Genomic DNA, 10,056 nt, shown 5'->3' with positions numbered 1-10,056 from the left:
TTTTGCTGTGGATATGGTTGTTCACATAGGAACTCCAATAGTAAATGTGATAAGGTAATGTAATTGATAAGATGGTACTCAAACAAATATATAACAGTCAATGGTTTTTCAATATTATAACAACAGCTTATAGAAGCTTTTAGGGAAGATATATATGATAGCAATATATTTAAACATTACTGCATCTCCTGTGGATAAGATTATAAATATCTTATCAAGGAATGTAAAAACATTGAAAACAATATTGCAAAGGTAAAAACAAATCTACAAAATTTCTATAAAAGTTAACACAGGATAAATATTGTATGATGGTGTTATTATGGACTAAATATGTTGTATTCAATCATGGAATTAACAATTAGAAAATAGAATGAGGATAGGGAATGGACAGTTTTTAACAAATTGCTGAACTGTTAAAAGGTTGCTTGTAAATCTTTGGAAAGGAATAGTAGTGGAAAAAGCACATCATAGTGTTAGTAACTAGCACAGAGTTTTTATATGGATATGATTAAGGATGAAAAGTAAAATCTAAGTACATGTATATTACTAGAAGGATCACTAAAAAAAATTAGCATTGGGTTATAAAACATAGTAAAACCTCATGAGAAATATGAATATGGGTGATATTGCATGTTTAAAACCATTTCTACAAAATATAAATCCCAATGAACTAAATAAAAACAGAATAGCAGCTAAATACAGTAGAAGAAGCATAGAAAGATTGAGCAGTGATGAGTTTTCCTGTTTTTGCTTTTTGTTATTATTAATATTCCTAGAATAATGAAAATGCTCTCATAATTATTGAAGTGATATATGCACAACTATGTGAGTATACAAGTGTACACTTTGAATAAATGTATGCTTTATTAATATGTGTCAAAAATTGATTTCTTAAATAAAGCTAACACAATAGGTAAGTTACCAGAGCCCAGCAGATGAGGAAAGGGGAAATTGTTTCTAATTGGTCAAGTATTTTCTGTTAGAGATGATGAAAGGTTGGGGTAAGGGATGCTGTTGACGGTATCCCAACATTGTGAATGCCATTGATTCCACTGAATTGTACACTTGACAGTGCTTAAAATGGAAACTTTGGAGGATGTATGTAAGTTGATAAAAAATTATAAAAATTCATGTCATGTTAATACAATTTTAGAAGTGTCCTGGAAGCATGAGAATTTCAGGAAATTAGGGAAAATAATTGAGAACACTAAAAGCAGAATTTGATTTACCAAAAGCAATAACTGCAATTTTTAATTAGCCACAATATTTTAAAGAGTGTGGTAATGACACAGGAAGATATTGTTGTATCTCTAGGAAATAATAGAAAATAGAGAAAGGATTTGTGTCTAAGGGAATGTTTCATGTATCATCCAGGTGGTCTTGAAAAACTAGAAGGGGTAAATGAATGGGTTTAATTAGTGGAGAAAGAAAATAATTTTGGAATATAAAATTGAAGTAATCTACTTCATCTGAGAGGCATACACTTTTCATATTTCAAAAATAAAACAAACTACTGAAATTAGCACCTTTTTAATAAACCCACAGATTGGAGTGGCATGGCCAAAATGGCAGACAGAATAGGAGAAAAGATGATTGGATTTTACATAACTGAAGTTTCATTTTGTTTTTGATTTAAATATGCCACAATCAAAACTATTTTTTTTTAAAGAACAACAGGATAAAAAAAATATTTTAGGAGGTCCAAGCGATTGAACCCAGGACCTTGTACATGGGAAGCAGATGGTCAACCATTGATCTCCATCCACAGCCCTAAAATGAATATTTGTAACCACATTCTTTATATTTTCAATATCTAAAACATTTGTAAAAAGTGAAAAGTTATATACATGAATAGAAAAAATGACCAAAGCTTCAGTCACCAAACAATATATTCTAAGACCAATTAACGCAAGAAAATATTAATCCAACACTTATTTTAAAAAATGCAAATGTGATCAACAGGATACCATTATCAAACATTAATTCATTCAAGCATGTTCAAAAACAATACAAGGAAAGTGATGTTTTCCTTTATAGCTAGTGAAAGTGTCAATTAGTATATTTCTGGAGGATTCTTTTATAATATGCTTATAAAACATTTAAAACACACCAACAATTGCACTCAACCACTTAACCCCAAAAATTCTGTTAGCTGCTTTCATAATGCAAAGATCTATTACTATATTAATTATGTACTTAATTATAGTAATAAAATATTAGAACCCAATAAAAACACAAAACTTTTTACTGGATAAAAATTATTTTAGCCCTAAGACTTTACTATATGTAGGCATACAAATTGTATTTTGGAAACATGTATTTTTCTTCATGGCATCTTTTATATGCAAGTCACATGTAAGGGGAATGGGGACAGAATGATCTCAACCTTATATACAAATTTTTAGCACAGAAAAAGTAAAGAATATGTTCAGGATTTCATTACAACTTCCATGGTCTGAGACATTATTATATAGATTTTATTTTTATGACTGAGTTATTTTAAAGGCAAATTTATTAAAATGATATATTAAAACATTTTCCTTGACAAAACATTTATTTTTTCTTCAGTTTTAAAAGGATATTAAAGCATTTCTTGATCCCCAGTGTGGTCAGCACTGGGTACTGCACCTTCTGAACCTAGTGGATAAGTCACCACAGAAAAGAAAGCCTTTTTTAATTATCAGGGCATTCTAGCAAGTGTCACTCTGGGTTTCTACTCTACAACAATGAAATCCACCAAGTGCACATTTTCCTTTAGTAGTTTGAGAGAACAGCAGAAGATAAGAAGAAAAGCATTTAATATCTCCTTCTCTGACAATGCACAAACTCTTCCCCTCCACCTTACAGGGTGCTTCATGCAAGCTGGGACATGAGTCAAACTTGCCTTCTTCCTTAGGAGATTCAGGGCAGAATGCCGTGAATCAACCACCCTCAACTCGTGCAGCCCTGACACTGGAGAACAGTCAGCAGTGCCCATCAGAATGAGCTGTGTGTATATTACAGAGATTCATAGCAATTTTGGAAAATTACAGAAAGGAAATGAGCAGTGAATCACTGCAGTTTTGTCAAAGAATCAAAGAGATAATCAGAAAAACAACTAGAAATGAAAAATAAGAAAACTGAGTTGCAAACTCTTTCTACAGCAATTTCTGAACCGTGCCAACAGCAGTCACAAATGTGTGCAGATGCTTGTAAAACAAATGGGTCTGGCACCTTCAAAAAAGTATTAAGCCAACATTTTCTTTAATGAAACACCCTATTTCACTCAAGCAGAATCTATTTGCTGGAAGCCCATCAAAAATATTTTTAAAGAGTTTTTTGAAACCTATATTCCTGCAGATATATCAATTCATTACTAGAACATTGGCTATAGAAACGACATTCACATAAATCTAAAAACCCAGTTAGTTTAAATGCAAAAATAAATCAGAATCATACTGGAGATGAAAATGACACACAGATCCTTCATCTTTTTAATCGTGGCCTGGTTGGCAGCTTTAGGAGGCAGGGAGGATACCTGGCAGGCTTTGATAGAAAGATATTTCAAAGAACAACCAGCTGTCTACGGTAAGAAATCTGTACATAAAGTGGACCCCAGATATTTGTGGCAGCTTTGTAGGAATATTAGCAATTATAACTATGGTGAAAGAAGCATTAGCGGACCCCTCATTTGGGGAAGAGACATTTTTCTATAATCTCTTAGAAAAGCCCTAATGACAGTGGATTGTGTTTCTAAGGATTATCATTTCATCCACTGCATGTGGAAACTGAGGTCAGAAGAGAGGCAAGGAGAGAGGAGTTTGATGGAGTAGGATGCAGCCCTTATGTTCCAGAAATCGAAAAGAGTAAGTCATGGGAACTAAAATAAAGAAAAATGCAATATTTTCACTTTGCTTTGAAAGAAAAAAATCCAGTTATTAGATTATGGACAATCTAAGATGTAGGAGAGCAGGTGGGAAGGCAAGGACAATAACGTGGATTATGTTGGTCTAGCCATCTGTAAATTATCCACAAATCACTCAACATAAGAATGAGGCAGAAAATAAATGACAATGGCACTCACTGCTGAACATAGAGTTCCTTCATTGGCTGGGCCATCCTTCCTTCCGTTAGAAGTGTATAAAGGGAGAAAAACCCCACAATAACCAGATATCCATCCTTAAATATCCTGGGTTTCATTCTGTCGAAGCAGGAGGGATCCGTTAACCTCCATGCAGAAAGCGGAAGTTGCAGGAGCAGGTCAATGAAAATCAATAGGTACATCTTTGAAGTAGCTCCCCAATTTAGCCAAAGCTTTAATTGTGTGCCAGGTAAGGGGCATTCAGAGCTGAAATGGAACCTGTAGACTCATGCAGATACATCTCGGTGTATATATTGTTGTTATGACCTGGAAAGTCAAATCTAAGGGCTGTGATGACCTCTTTTTTGCTATGCTTTTCCAAATTCTCTAGACAATAGGGGGACCTGTAACACTTCTTGCCCTGGGGCTCTGCAGCTGAGGCTCTGTGCACAGGTGAAAAACAAGAGTTGGAAAATATGTTTTGGATTATCCTCAGCACCCCTCCGAGCTATGATTTCACCCCAGTCCAGGGATAGCAAAGCCCCACAGACTACCTCCTCTCCAGGCAGATTGAGTGCTATCCCTTGTCAAAAAAACTGTTTTTTATTGCATCAGAAGAGTGTTCTGTCAATAGGGGCTCATGCCAGTCATGCTTTATCAAAGGACATCCTGGAATCATGGTCCAATAGCGAGATGGACAACCTCAGACAGCTATGTCTGATATTAGGAAAACAGCATGCCTCCTAAGGTGGATGCCGGCCTGCATACCATTCCTGTGACTAGAAACACTCACAATCCAATGTGCCCAAGCCTGGGAAGCAGCAGTCATGTAATATTCAGAAATTACAAATCAATAGCATAAGATTAATGTGAAAATAAAATTACATTTTGAATTCCTAAAATTTGACACACTTATCTACTCCTCAGCCCCTGTAAAATGTGTTTAAACCATAGATCAGCAGGTTTCACTGATCCATTTCTCCATCAACAGATAGTTTTCCCTAATAACTGCACCTCTATAGGAACACAAAGCTATGTTGGAAACACTTATTTTTTTGTCACCCCAAAGCAGAGAACAGTCACTTTAATAGCCCATATACTCTCCACCATATCAAACATCTAAGTCACAGGCAACACGTGGATTTTTATTACCCTGGATAAAAAGTAAAGGGCTTATGGCCACTAACTTAGAAGGGAAATTAAAATTGTGCCCATCTCACAGGCACATACACTTACGAGTTAATCAATGGTCAGGGCGGGAAGTTCTATGTTTTGGGAATACCACATCAGGTTTACCTCCTCTGATTTTAAGCCAGTTAATGATCCTTGACGCTGTTGAAGGCAGAGATCCTAAAACACCAGGAAGAAAGAGACAACTGAAACAGACAACAGGGGCTTTTTACTCTCTCTTCCAGGTAATAGTGAAGTTCGTACATAAACATGCTCCACTGTGGTTTTGTTGAAGTCATATATATTGGTAAGTTCATTACCATATTTGAGGGTTTTGAGACAATTTCATGTGACAATGAATATTATGCTGAAGTTTATTGGGATATAGGTGATGCAAGTGATTCAAATTGGCAGAAAGAGCTCTCAAGTTGTAACTGTATTTCACACCCTGCCAATGAGCCCTACTTTGGACTCTGTGACAGAGTTAGACTCATTTGTGGTTTCCCTACACACTGTTCTTCTGCACATTCTAGTTGAACCTCTACTTAGTACTAGCCTTGGTAAGACTTAAATGTTTGATGTGTCCATGTGCCAGTTGGGCCCTAAATCTCAACAAAGTTCTAGCACCTATTCTCCATTTCATTACACACCCAGGACATGTATCAAGGAGATGATGATGGACCACATCCACCTCAAGGAACGAGAGAAACTGCGACTGCAAGCCAGTTAGTCCCATCCATCAGCTCCATGGGATCTAAGACTCCTCATTTAGAGGTGGGATGAGCATCGCCATCCCAGCATCCTCAGGATCAGGGAAGGAAAGGTGGACTATGGAAACTTTATGGCTATTCTAGTACATTCTTAGTGTTATTCCAGCAATGTTAGGTATTTTATCATTGAGGTGAAGACAATGGTCACTGGAAGTTCTGAGGGGGAGGAAAAGGGAAAGACATGTGTAATATAGGGCATTTTTTGGACTTTGGAATTGTCCTGAATGACATTGCAGGGATGGATACAAGCCATTATATATTTTCTCATAATAATGTATTGTGTGGGACAGAATGTAAAATACAATGTAAATGCTAATCCACACTTAACTATAGTGCTTCAATGTGAGTCCATCAGTTGTAACAAATGTTCCACACTAAGGAAGAATGTTGTTATTGTTGGAAAGTGTGGGAGGGGAAGGGAGTGAGGCATGTGGGAATCCTCTATATTTTTCATTGAACATCTATATTTAAAATTCAATATACTTAAAAAAGGTAAATGTAGTCATGCACAATGGGTCCTTCCTCACATATTACAAGGAACAATGTCTCCTTAACCAGTTCATGATGAAGCAAGTAAGATATTCTATGAAACAGATTTTTTTTTTCTTTTTAATGCTTGGATTGTTGCCTGAGACTTTGAATCATCTACATTCCAAGAAGAAATGTTTCCTTTGTTTTTACATATGCTAAACTAGGAGTCTGTGGAAGCATGTGGAATGAGGGGTTGAAACTCCTGCTTTAACATGGGACTGTGTAAAATATTTTATGCTTATGGCCAAATTCATTTGGTCTGAGAGGGGATAACTCTCAGAACTTGAGAGGAAGACAGAAGTCTTGAGATGTCCTGAATCTGGTATGATTTAGGAGAAGGTTTTTCCTTTGTTGTTGTTTTTTAATTGGAAAATATGTCTTGTGCTTCCATCCAGAATGATTATAACAAAATTATTTAAACACATCTGAAAAACACTGAAATAATTCAAGGAAGACACAGAACAATCAAAATATTTAACTAGAGACCCTAAAATGAGAAAATCCAAGTGTTTTCATAGTTTCAATAAGTTATGAAAAAGTTTTCATCACCAAACATCGTTCCGACCAGTATCAAAAATCCTCTGTAAGAAAACCTGTGCCTTAAACTCATTCCACGGCTTCTGTATATATCCAAAAAAATTACAATTTATGAAAATGATGGGGTGGAGTGGTCAGAAGTGGGTTACATGGGGACCTCTTATGTTTTTTATGTTTTTAAATGTAGGATTCTTTCTGATCTATTAACTTTAATAAAACAAGTATACAAAAAAATAACATTGAAAACATTTTCCTCCAAAAATGCTCATTATACCCCAGGGCTCAATGTGAGTCTTTCACATATAACAGACTAATAATTATGATATTTGTTGATGTATGGCTACTCCCCAATAAAAAAGATGTACTCTTATAAAATGTTTTGAAAAATAGCAAAGTAGGTTACAAAATTCTCTCTGCAGAACAGGAAAAAACTTGTTCCATGTCAATTAAAATATCAAAGCATTCCAACATCAAATTATTTCAAAAGCAATCATCTAATAACCATACTGTAATGTAGAGGACATTTCACTGTGTCCTGGTTATATGTTGACCATAGAGTGTAGCAAAGGTGCTGAAATTATCAGGAATCATTATAAATGCAATTTCTTGTTTATTCAAAAGAGATATGTTTTTTTTAAAAAATTATTATAAAACTTACTGAAATCATCAGTGCCATGTAGATATACTAAACCATAGTAAGGAAATTACTAAGTTGGAAAATAAAGTGGCTGTGTTGCACAACAGATATAGTGTTTTGAAATATATTCTTTGATTATCAATACCATTTATTCCAGAGGTCATTTGTAAATTAGCTTACATTCTGTACTAGGTTTCTAAATGAAACTTTTTTCAAGTATGCATAATATTAATAAGGAAATGATACTTTTTGCAATTCATTTATTTATGCTATTTCAAAGGAAAACCATATTGAGTAAAGGACCAAAAATATATATATATATATAGGTGCTCATCTTTCAAAAATATTTCAAAATATGAAATAGTCTAGTGACCAAGAGTTGATTGTAAGGTAACATCAAATATCTATGGTTTCAGATTAAAATAATAACTTTTCAATAATTTACTTGAAATAATTAAGTTCAGAATTAAAGAAATAATGGGAAAACAAGGGCTTCTAAAACATTTAAGACTTTTATGAAAATAAGATAAATGATCTCCTTCTCTTAATAACCTTTGATATATATTTACGAGTGTATATCTAATAGCAGTATGGTTTTATCTTCATCCATTTTAATTGCATAAGTCACAAAAATATTTCCAGTCAATGTGGCTGATAATAAAAATACATACTCCAAAAACAATATTTAGCAAAAACTGCTTCAGAATTTTTCTTCATAATGAAACATTCCTTTGGCAAATAATTTTTAATGCTGCAGGACTATTCAAATAAATGCTTTAACCATCTTCAGCACTAAACTATAATTACTTTACAAATTCATCTTTTCACTAGAAAAGGTGCTTGATTCAAAACTAATTTCAAGAAAGTGAGGGCTGAGGAGAGTGGGGCATATGAGAATTTCCTACATTTTTAGTAACATTTTGTGTGCTATTTCTATCTTTTAAAAATAAATAAAAAATATATTAACTTTTCAAAAATATACATGCAGCTTCCAGGCTAACAAATGGTCAACATGACTTTGTTCCTCTGCTCCCTCAGGATGGAGATTAATGTGGAATGGCTCATTCCAATGTCAGATAGGCCATTCACCACCACTGTATTGTCTACACATTTTAGTCTTCCATCATAATAAGCAGAAGTTTCCAGGATGATAGTTTGAATGAAAAAATGCTGATTGATGTGGCTCTCCTCATGTCCACCAACTTCCCAAATAGCTTCTTCTTAAATCTAGATCATGGCAGCCATGCAGGGCTCTTGGAAGGCCAACCATGTGACCCATGATGGGGACCAGCTGGCAGGATACTCATTCTCACTGAATGCACTTGGTGCACTTTCATGGCTTGTACTGGCTCCTCTAAAACTGGACCTCCAGTGTTTTAAGGGCATAAGCTGGGGAAGCAGCACTGGTTTTCAGCATAGCTACCACCACACCGTGATTTAAATTGGTGAAGTCTCTAGCATTGATAGTCAGCACGACATCATCTCTCTTGATTGTGCCATCTTGTGCAAGACAGCCATGAGGTGATGTACTGCTTACAGAGATGGGCAGCTCACCTCTCTTACTTCCCTGCTTTGAACAACTGTCTTTCCAAGGCACTTCTGTGGCTCCTAAGTGTGAGAAATCAGAGTTTAAAAAATTATTCTTGAGCATTTATGGAAATTCTTCTTCTTAGGTAGAGGTTCCCGTGTGTGGGTAGAAGTAGGCAGGAGTGAGTCATGGAAGGAGAGAGAAAATCCCTATGATTCATCCAAAGATATGAGAGAAAATATTACTAATTGAGACTGCTCAGCCTTCAAAAATGGGAGATGAATTCATTCAGGAAAAAATAGAACTACTAGGTAAATCTCAAAATGAACTTACATCAAGTATATTTAAGTTCTTCAAAGAAGCAAGAAATATTATGCGTATTAAGAAATAATATGGAATAAATTGATATATAGTAATCAAGAACAGAAAGATAAGAAAAAGAAAAATTATAATTCATTAAAACAATGTATAAACTAGTTGAAATGAATTATACAATTTAAATATTTGGAACAAATACTTAGACCAGACGTGAACATAGTCATCAAAAGACTGGAATTGGACATAGAACTGTAGAATTTACCAAGAACGCAGAAAAGAATGAGAAAACAGTGAACAATACCAAAGGAAATGAGTGTTATTGAGATAATCTTGAATGATTCCAATCACTAAAGATGTTTCAGAAAGAGAGAATACATTGAACAACAAAAAAATCCAAATTAGAGGAAATAATGGAGGAGATATGTCCAAAATTTAAGCCTGATGTTTTTCACTTAATAATGTCCAATATGTGCTGTTTTGTACAGTCAAAAAAAATCAGTACAAT

This window comes from Dasypus novemcinctus, chromosome 30 (genome assembly GCF_030445035.2).
Source record: "Dasypus novemcinctus isolate mDasNov1 chromosome 30, mDasNov1.1.hap2, whole genome shotgun sequence".
NCBI lineage: Eukaryota > Metazoa > Chordata > Mammalia > Cingulata > Dasypodidae > Dasypus > Dasypus novemcinctus.
This window is presented reverse-complemented; position numbering follows the sequence as displayed.